The 9,384-nt window shown below is 48.6% G+C and overlaps 1 long non-coding RNA gene across 1 annotated transcript; it reads left to right on the plus strand.

The window, feature by feature from the left end:
- The first annotated feature begins 439 nt into the window (after nucleotides 1-439).
- Nucleotides 440-8,337, plus strand: LOC114487507 (uncharacterized). Its single transcript, XR_003682661.2, has 3 exons — nucleotides 440-2,074; nucleotides 5,830-5,966; nucleotides 6,134-8,337. It is a non-coding gene; the product is annotated as an uncharacterized lncRNA (long non-coding RNA).
- Nucleotides 8,338-9,384: the final 1,047 nt, after the last annotated feature.

Raw genomic sequence — 9,384 nt, forward strand, 5'->3', positions numbered from 1 at the left:
CGCTGAAGGGTGACTCTTGTTATTATTACAGGAAGTTGATCGCTTACAACGTTCTTCAGTTGAGAAGCTGCAGGAGAAAAACTATGCCCTTTCCCCAGAACTAGAACGGAAAAAAAAATCTATACTGAAGTATTAGCTGTTGTTCCGGAGCCTGTCTGGGTACACTTGAGCTTGTTCCTCTGTGTGAAAAACAGTGTGTTTTGACTTAAGCTGGTGGGCGGTTAAGCAGCTTCATGCCGCCGCACCTTGAAAGCCTTGTATGTGTTGGTTGGGCGCGTTCGTGATTCTGTTCCCCGCCGTGTGTGCAAGAAGGAACGAGGTTTTCTCTTTGGCAGCGTGGGATGGGTTCCCGTGCGTGACATTCCCAGTGACACGCGGGCGCATCAAGCAAGAAAGAAACGGGTTTGTTTTGTCACTGAAATCTCAACTCTGTGGTAGAGTCCAGAAGCCCTCAAATCTAGGTGAGTTTTGCTCAAAGACTGTGAAGAAGCAAACCTTCTGAAATCAGAGGTAGTTGTTTAAATCCCTGTTTGTCTTTCTTCTTCTTCCCCTAGTCTGGTGATGTGGACCAGAAGCTTCTCCATCCTATTGAATTCAATCTCTGAGATAATCGTGTGGTCAAGCTTTCAGTCAACACGCAGCGAAGCGCCACGGCTCCACGGTGACCCTGTGGTGAGGGGCTGATGGACCCCATTTTGGTGACCTGCAGGGAGCCGGGAGCAGGAAACAAAAAAGATTCTAAAGAGCTTTTCCAATCACACATAGTAGAAAGTAATTAATTACATTTTGGAGTTAGGGTTTTTAAATAATAGCTTTCTGGACAATTCTTTTTGGTAAATATTCTGCTTTAGATTTAAAAAAAATATTTTGGGTAAGATTATTTTGGAAAAGCAGTAAAGAATATTAAATTGTTATAATAAAGGGAAAACATTTTAATACAACAAATATATCTGAAACTTCACCCTCTTGGCATATCAATATTTCCTCCATCTGGTCCTTATCCATATGTTCATGTAATTTGTATATAAATACAATTACATTTATAGTCTACCTTTGCATTGATAGATCCTAAGTATTTTTAATGTAGTTCCCCTGAGCATTTCTGATTATATAAAATATTTCTGTAGTTTACTGTGACCTCTTAAAAATGTTTTTTAGCATAACGTCATTGGGAATAGGCTGCTGTTGTGCTTTACTCATTACTGCTGTTTTTTTAAGATGAGCTCTATAGTTATTAAGACCCACCTGTGAGGACTTGCCTGGTGGTCCAGTGGCTAAGACCCTGCACAACGCAGGGGGCCTGGTTTCCATCCCCGGTCCGGGAACTAGATCCCGCATGCCGCAGCGAAGAGCCCGTGTGCCGCAACTAAGACCCAGCGCGACCAAAATAAATAAATAAATATTAAAAAACAAACAAGCAAACAACCTACAGCCCACCACCTGTTAAAAAAAAAACAAAAGGAAAAAGAACCACTTGTGAAATACATGTCTGTGCCTGCCTGTGAAGTGACTTTAAAGGAGCCAAATAAACAAAACCCAACACAAAGAATCTCATCTCTAGGAATGGTAGAAACAACATCGTTTCTTCATTCATGCTTCTTCATTTGATCAGTGCTGATCGGGCATCAACAACGGACAAGGCAACGCGGGAGAAGCGTCTTACAGAGCAGTCGGGAAGCATCAGGGCCAGCCAGGGCACCTCCACCCTGCGGTGTCACGTGATCCGTGGGACGGGAAGGCCACAAAATCAGGGCCATGCTGCAAGGAGGCTAAAGGAGCTGTTGTCCACGTCGGTGATATGGGGAGATGTCTGGAGAGACTGGATTTTAAATTGGGGTCGATGAGTGGGTCGGGCAAGACAGGGGACATTCTACTCTGAGACACTAACAGAAGCAGCTACTGCAGAAGGACCCGCCAGCCGCGTTAGGAGGTTGGTGGGTGAGCGGGTGTTCCCCTTGGTTCAGGTGTGGAGTCCACGTGGGGTAACAGTCCCCCAAAGCCAGTAACAGCTGGAGCTAGACTGTGGGACCTCGAAGCTTTATTCAAATGGGACCCACAGATGGTCTTTAAACAGGTGAGTGACTTCAAAATGGAGCTCTACAATATTAATCCGAGTGGTTTTGTTCAGGATGGGCTGAAGAGGGCCCAGTGTGCAGGCAGAGAACGCAGTCCAATGGCCAGGGAGCGTCGGCCGGCGGGTGTTACTGCCAGCGTCTGTCTGCCTCTGCAGATTGGAGCAATTTCCTCTCCCTCCATCCTCATCCCCACACCAGCCGGCATCGGACAACCTAATCCAAATGCCACATGCTGAGCCTACTGACAGAGTCAAAGGATTTCAAGGCTGGAGGGGCCCCTTGAGGTGACTGTCAGATGAGAACCAGGGACTGGCAAAGCTGCTGCCTGCAGGCCAGGTCCTGCCCCGGCCTTTGGGGGGTTTCCTGGTGTGCGGGGACACCAGGGGCTCACAGAGGCTGGCTGCTCTCGAGCAGCAACAGCAGAACAGAGTAGTTGCACCAGAGACCGTCTGGCTTGAAACCTCTAAAATATTTACTACCCCGCTCTTTACACAAAATTTGAGGAACCCTGGCTGATATGGCTGGCTACCTAGCTAGCTGTGCTCCTGTCCTGAGTACACGGACCTTTCTCTCTCAACCTGGGCGAATTGTGATGCTTTAAAAAAGAACCAGGAATAATTTTTAGAAGTCAGAATTTTCCATTAAGTGGCTTGGCCGGATTCCAGAGAGTTTCTGTTCATTGACCGTAGAGCAGGACCGGGCACATGTCGTGAACACAATCCTCAGACCTCACTTTTGTTTCTGCTCAATCCCTTGTCCTTTGAACCAGCACAATAAAAGTGCTTCAATAAGCAGGGTCAAGTAGGATGGACCAGAGAGAAATGTGAAAACGAGATTACGGCTGTGATTAGAGGCCGAATGCCCTCAGTCACACAGCATGAACTGAGACCACCTTTATTATAAACAGCTGCCTGGCTGGTATAGAATAGATGGCAACTGCATTTTAAACTGTTTTGTTCAAGTGAATGAAGCATAGTCATTTTGGACAACAGGGAAAGAGCTGAAAAGGTTTTCAAATGCTCATATTTTTTATGTTCCTGAGGGACTTTGGTCACCTTAGTTCCTACGTGGGATGTGAAGTGGCCCCACATCAGGGGGCCTCTGATCTCCCCTCCCTTCACCAGCAAAGTCCTCAGACGGGGGCGGCCTCCCCTTCCCAAGCTCCTGGTCTGTGTTCTTCTGCTAGTATAGAAGCATCAGGTCTTTTGGTTTTGGACTGATGTGTAGATGAGAATCAGTTAACTTGGGAAGTGCGTCCACCAAGCCGTCCAGAGTTAGCTGGTGAGGAGACTTCCGTCCACGGGAACGGCTGGTCTCTTTGGGAAGCAGGGGGGCAGATACATGAAAAGTCTCAATGGAGTTTATGTCTTTTGACCCAGCAATTCCACTTCTAAGAATGTGTCCTAAAGAAACAGTGATGTGGAAAAGATATATGTACCACACGCACTATTTAAAATAGCCAAAAATCGGAAATAATTTAAATGTCCATCAGTTGGATTCTGCTTAAACAAATTGTCATACATTTATATGGTGGAATGTCATGAAGCCTTTAAAATTATGATTTAGAAGAAAATGTATTAACCTGGAGAAATGTTCATAGTATATTAGGAAAAAATATCAGAATAAATATGATCACTTGGAAAATATCTCAAAGAAAATAAATCAAAACATTAGCAAAGTTTATCTCTGGGGGGGGGATTTTAAGTGTCCTGTACATTTTTCTTCATGCTTTGGTGTTTGTACTTTCAGTATCATGTGTCTTGGTGTAGATATTTTTTCCTTTGACTTGAGATCTATTGGGCTTTTGAGTCTATGGATAGGATCTTCAATTAATCCTGGCAAATTCTCAGCTGTAATCTTTTCAAATATTGTCTCTGCTCCTTCTCTGTTTCCTGTCCTCTGGTTACTGATTAGACATACCCTGGACCCTCTCTCTCTGTCCTCACATCCTTGAACCTCTTTTTCATTCTTCCCATTTCTGTGGCTCTCCCTGCAACATGCTAATCATTCCTTCAACTGTATCTTTAGTGTTTCTTCATCTGTGTGTTCAATCTATCCATTGAGTCTTAAATTTCAAATATCATTATTATTTTTTAAAATTTCTAGAACTTCTATTTGGTCATTACTTATAATTTCTTGTTCTCTGCACATATTTTTAATCTTGCCTTTAATTCTTTAGACATAGTAAACATAGTTCAATTACATTCTGTCTGATAATTCTAAAATCTAAAGTCCTTGTAGGTCTATTTCTGCTGTCTGTTGTTTCTGTTTATTCTCAATCATGGCGCCTCATTTCTTTTTCTTCTTTTTTAAAAAAAAATTTTATTTTTTAATTTTTTGGCCGAGTGGCTTGTGGGATCTTAGTTCCCGGACCAGGGATCAAACTCGCACCCTCAGCTGTGAAAGCGCCAAGTCCTAACCACTGGACCGCCAGGGAATTCCCTGGAGGCTCATTTCTTTTGTGCCTGTATGCGTTTTATCTGTGAGCTCTGTGAGAGTAAATTAAAAAATGAATTTTTCTGGTCGCTGAAAGGGAAAGAGAGTATTACTTCTCCAGTTGCTACTCACTGGAAAGTCATTTGTGGGTTTCTTAGAGATGAAAGATAAAGAAAAATTCGCCCAGAGAGGAAGTGCAGGGTTTTTTTCTTCCCCATTTGGAGATGCCTTAAATCCAGCTCTCAGTGTGAAGGGACTTTATTGAACTAGGAACGTGAGTTTAGGCTGCCAATCTGCAGTGAGAACTAGTGATGGTTGTAAGTACCTGGGGCAGGATGCCCCGTCCACTGGGCACCAAGGTTTAAAGCAGCAACGTTTCTTGCAGTCTTTGGAGCAGGGGAGAGACTTCTAATTCTTTTCTTCTAATTTTTTTTTTTTTAGAACACAAACCCTGCTTTTTTAAAAAAAATTTATTTATTTTTGGCTGCGTTGGGTCTTCGTTGCTGCACGCGGGCTTTCTCTAGCTGCGGCGAGTGGGGGCTACTCTTCATTGTGGTGCACGGGCTTCTCATTGTGGTGGCTTCTCTTGTTACAGAGCACGGGCTCTAGGCGCGTGGGCTTCAGTAGTTGTGGCACACATGCTCAGTAGTTGTGGCTCGTGGGCTCTAGAGCGCAGGCTCAGTAGTTGTGGCGCGCAGGCTTAGTTGCTCTGCGGCATGTGGGATCTTGCCAGACCAGGGCTCGAACCCGTGTCCCCTGCATTGGCAGGCGGATTCTTAACCACTGCGCCACCAGGGAAGCCCCCTCTTCTTCTAATTGTTAAGCTGAGTGTGCGGTCCTCTGGGTGCCAGGCTTTGGGTGTCTGTGTCTCCTCGGATGGACGTTACCCTTAACCCTAGTTCCTCCTGTGAGGTCATGGATACTGAGGCTCAGATGAATCCTTGACCCCTTTCTTCCTCTCTGTTTCGCACCGTGAATCTGACAGGACATCACAGTGGCTCTGTCTTTAGTTATGTCTGGAGTCTGACCTCTTCTCACGACCCCCTTCCGCTGTCCCCTCTGGCCTCCCCTCTAGCCCGATCACTGGCACTGCCGCTGAGCATTTCCTCGGCCATTTCTCTCCCCCGATCCTGCGTTCGGCTGTGGACTCGCCGCAGCCGTGGGGAGTTGGCAGGTGTGGCACCAGCAGAGGCTGAGACACGTGCTGGCCTGTGTCCGCCGCTCCCGCGGCCTTGAGCGCGGGCCCTGGTCCTCCTGTCGGCAGACGCCCTGCGTCGGCCGACGGCCAGCCACTGTCAACCTTGCTGCCACCCTGCAGGTGACCGCGGTCCCGACCAACAGCGACAGCCCGGCCCGGCCCAGCCGAAGCCCGCAGCATAGAAACGAAACCGTGTTTCCCGCAGACGCCACGGCCTGTTAGGCAACGCAAAACGGAGACGCGCAGGCCCCTGAAAGGTAACTTGGGATTTTCCTTTTCCACTGAATTAACTGCCAAAGGTATAATCAAGTAACTAACCCCTAAGAACAGCATGTAAAGAAATCTGAGATCTCTTTGTATATGTTTCATGATTCCTCTATTTTCAATAAAAATATTTATCTTCCGTGTTTATTTATTTGCCAAGAACCAGGCAGCTTTACCTGAAGCCCTCCTACTCCGGCGGCGGATTTCCCACTCTGTTGTTTTCCTCTATGGCCATTTCCTTAAGAAGCTAAATGTGCACTCACCCCACGACCCAGTGGTCAGACTCTCAGAACTGAAATGTGTCTCCATGAAGACTTGTGCACAAATGCTCACATCAGCCCCAAACAGCAAACAACTTGACAGGCCACGCACGGGGCGCCCAGGTGTCTGGCCAGACGTGATCGCGGGTGTGTCTGGGAAGGTGTTTGTGGATGAGATGAACAATGGAGCTGCACGCGTCCTGAGGGTGGGCCCCCTCCGAGCAGCTGAAGGCCTGACCGGAATGAAAAGGCTGACCCCCCATGAGGAAGAGCGAATTCTCCTGCCCGACGGCTCTGCGCCGGGACACTGTGTTTCTCCTGCCTTTAGTCTCGGACTGAATCCCTGGCTCCTCTTGGGTCTCAAACCTACCGGCCTTTGGACTGGAGTTTACGCGATGGGCTCCCGGGGCCCCCAGCCTGTCGACCGCAGACCTCGGGGGTCATCCGCCTCTACAGCCATGGGAGGCAGTTCCTCAGCATACACCCCCATGCCGCCCAGAGGGTTCACTAGCGGGTGAATGGACGAATCCTGGAATTCTCAGCAATAAAAAGGCATAAACTACCGAGGCAGCAACAACGGACAGGAGTCTTGAGAGCCCTGTGTGGAGTGAAAGAGACACAGACGAGTTCATACTGGGTTTCCATTTGTGTGAAATTCCAGAGAAGACGGGTCTGTGACGCTGGCAGGCAGCCTGGCGGCGCTGGTGAAGGGGAGGTGACCTGACGGGCACGGCCCCAGTGGCGGTGGCACTTTGGCGCACGCAGGGCAAACGCGCGTTCTGTCTCAGTAGAGCTGGTTTTGCAGAAAGCATCAGCCAGCCTGGCGGGAGTGGCCTCCTCTGAAACCATGTCCTCCGCTGCCCCCACCTGCGTCAGAGGACGTTTAGCCGGGGGTCGGGCAGAAACCAAGTTGGGCCCAGCCCATGTGAGGCCCAGGGGCCGGGGCGGGGGTGTCCCTGCGGCTGCTGGCCCGGCCCCTCCCTCACCCTGTGGGGGAGCCGACGAGGCAGAGGCGGGGCTGGGACAGGCGTGGGGTGTCCCTGGCCCTCGGGCCTCCAGCCGCCCTCACCCTCCGTCTCACGAGGCCTGGAGGTCTGGGCCGAGCCGACTCCCACCTTCACCACGATCCGGGGGCCACGGATCGCTTCTCGGCAGGGAAAGCTTCCCGGGACAGAGCGTGGAGGGCACGAAGAGCAGACGGAAGTCTCGCGAGGCCTGGAACGCGGGTGACCAGGGAGGAGCTGTTTCAGCGTCAGCCGACTTGCCGAACGGGTCAGCCGCAAACGGGCGGGAGCGCCCCCGGCGGCCGCTCTGCGTCCCGTCCGGGCAGCCCCGTCTGCCTGGTAGAGGCGGTCCCGGGAGATCTGGTGCAGCAGCCCAGGCGGGGTGGCGACTTCGCTGCGGTACTTAAAGAATGAGTTTCTCAACCGCGCCTTCAGCCATGTTAACACCGCTCCCCAGATTCGAGAACTCATTAAAAGAGAAACGCTTGATCGTAGAAGCAATAACCTGAATTTTGGCCAATGTACTGAGAATTCATTTTAATTGGAAACGTGTTTTCTTGCCGAGGACTTTGGGGGGTGCCTCGGGGTGCGAAGGAGCCGGTGCCCAGCTGACGTGCACGATGTTCCCTGCGGGCTCAGAGCGCCCCTCTCAGTGCTGGAGAGAAGGTGCTCCGTGACCTGGGGCGGGTGACTGGGCGTCTCTGTGCCTCAGCTCTTGCCCATGAGAAGGAGGTGACGATGGGGGCCTCCCCGCCCAGCACAGGCTGCTGCAAAGGACGAGGGCAGAGAACGCACCAGCTGTGAGAGGCTTGATTCATATTTTGCTTTTGGTCTAATTTGCAGCTTTTGCCTTTGACGACACTATTTGCCTTGTGTGATTGTTGTGAGGATTAAATGAGATGATTTATGTAAACTGATAAGTTCAATAGTAAAAGTTATTTATTTCGGAAGTTTATAGCTAAGGACGTAATTGTAAAAATTATTACTGTTGGATGACGCCTTTAAACCTAAAGTTCTGTGTTATTTGCCTGTTTTCATTTGGATGCGGCCTTTTCATGTGTTCTCTGGGTGTCGACCTCACCACAACCCCATGAAGTGAAAACCCCGACCCCAGGCAGCCACTAATCGGCCTTCTGTCAGTGTCAGTGTCACATCTTGTATATCGCATGTTTAATATGTCACATCAGTGTCACATCTTGTATATCGGATATTTAATATGTCCGCAATCTTTAGGAGAATCTGCCATATTAGGGAGTCTCACAAAATAGGTTTGTAATTTCTATGTAAAGTGTATACTTAAGTGTAGACTTGTAATTTTTTTAAACATCTTTATTGGAGTACAATTGCTTTACAGTGTTGGGTTAGTTTCTGCTGTATAACAAAGTGAATCAGCCATATGTATACATACATCCCCACATGCCCTCCCTCCCACCCTCCCTATCCCACCCCTCTAGGGGGTCACAGAGCACCGAGCTGATCTCCCTGTGCTATGCGGCTGCTTCCCACTAGCTAGCTATCTTACGTTTGGTAGTGTATATAAGTCCATGCCACTCTCTCACTTCGTCCCAGCTTACCCTTCCCCCTCCCTGTGTCCTCAAGTCCATCTCTACGTCTGCGTCTTTATTCCTGTCCTGCCCCTCGGTTCTTCAGAACCTTTTTTTTTTTTTTTTTAGATTCCATATATATGCGTTAGCATACGGTATTTGTTTTTCTCTTTCTGACCGACTTCACTCTGTATGACAGTCTCTAGGTCCATCCACCTCACTACAAATAACACAGTTTTGTTTCTTTTTATGGCGGATAGACTTGTAATTTTCAAGTTAAAAAGTTTAAGAGCATTTGACAAAGTTTGTAAATGCTATTGGAACGTATACAAGAAGTTGAAAGTTCCTGTACTTACAACTTTGATTTATTGGATTTTTAACGAGTTGTTTAAGGTTGTCGTAAGTTTTTTGAGTTGGGGATATAGGTTGCGTGCGCCATTCAGACATTTGAAATATTTAAGAAGAAAAATGAATATATTAAATGTTTAAGTGCAGTTCAAAATGTGGAGAAGAGGGGCTTCCCTGGTGGCGCAGTGGTTGCGCGTCCGCCTGCCGATGCAGGGGAACCGGGTTCGCGCCCCGGTGCGGGTGGTTCCCACGTGC

The sequence above is a fragment of the Physeter macrocephalus genome, chromosome 13 (genome assembly GCF_002837175.3).
Source record: "Physeter macrocephalus isolate SW-GA chromosome 13, ASM283717v5, whole genome shotgun sequence".
NCBI lineage: Eukaryota > Metazoa > Chordata > Mammalia > Artiodactyla > Physeteridae > Physeter > Physeter macrocephalus.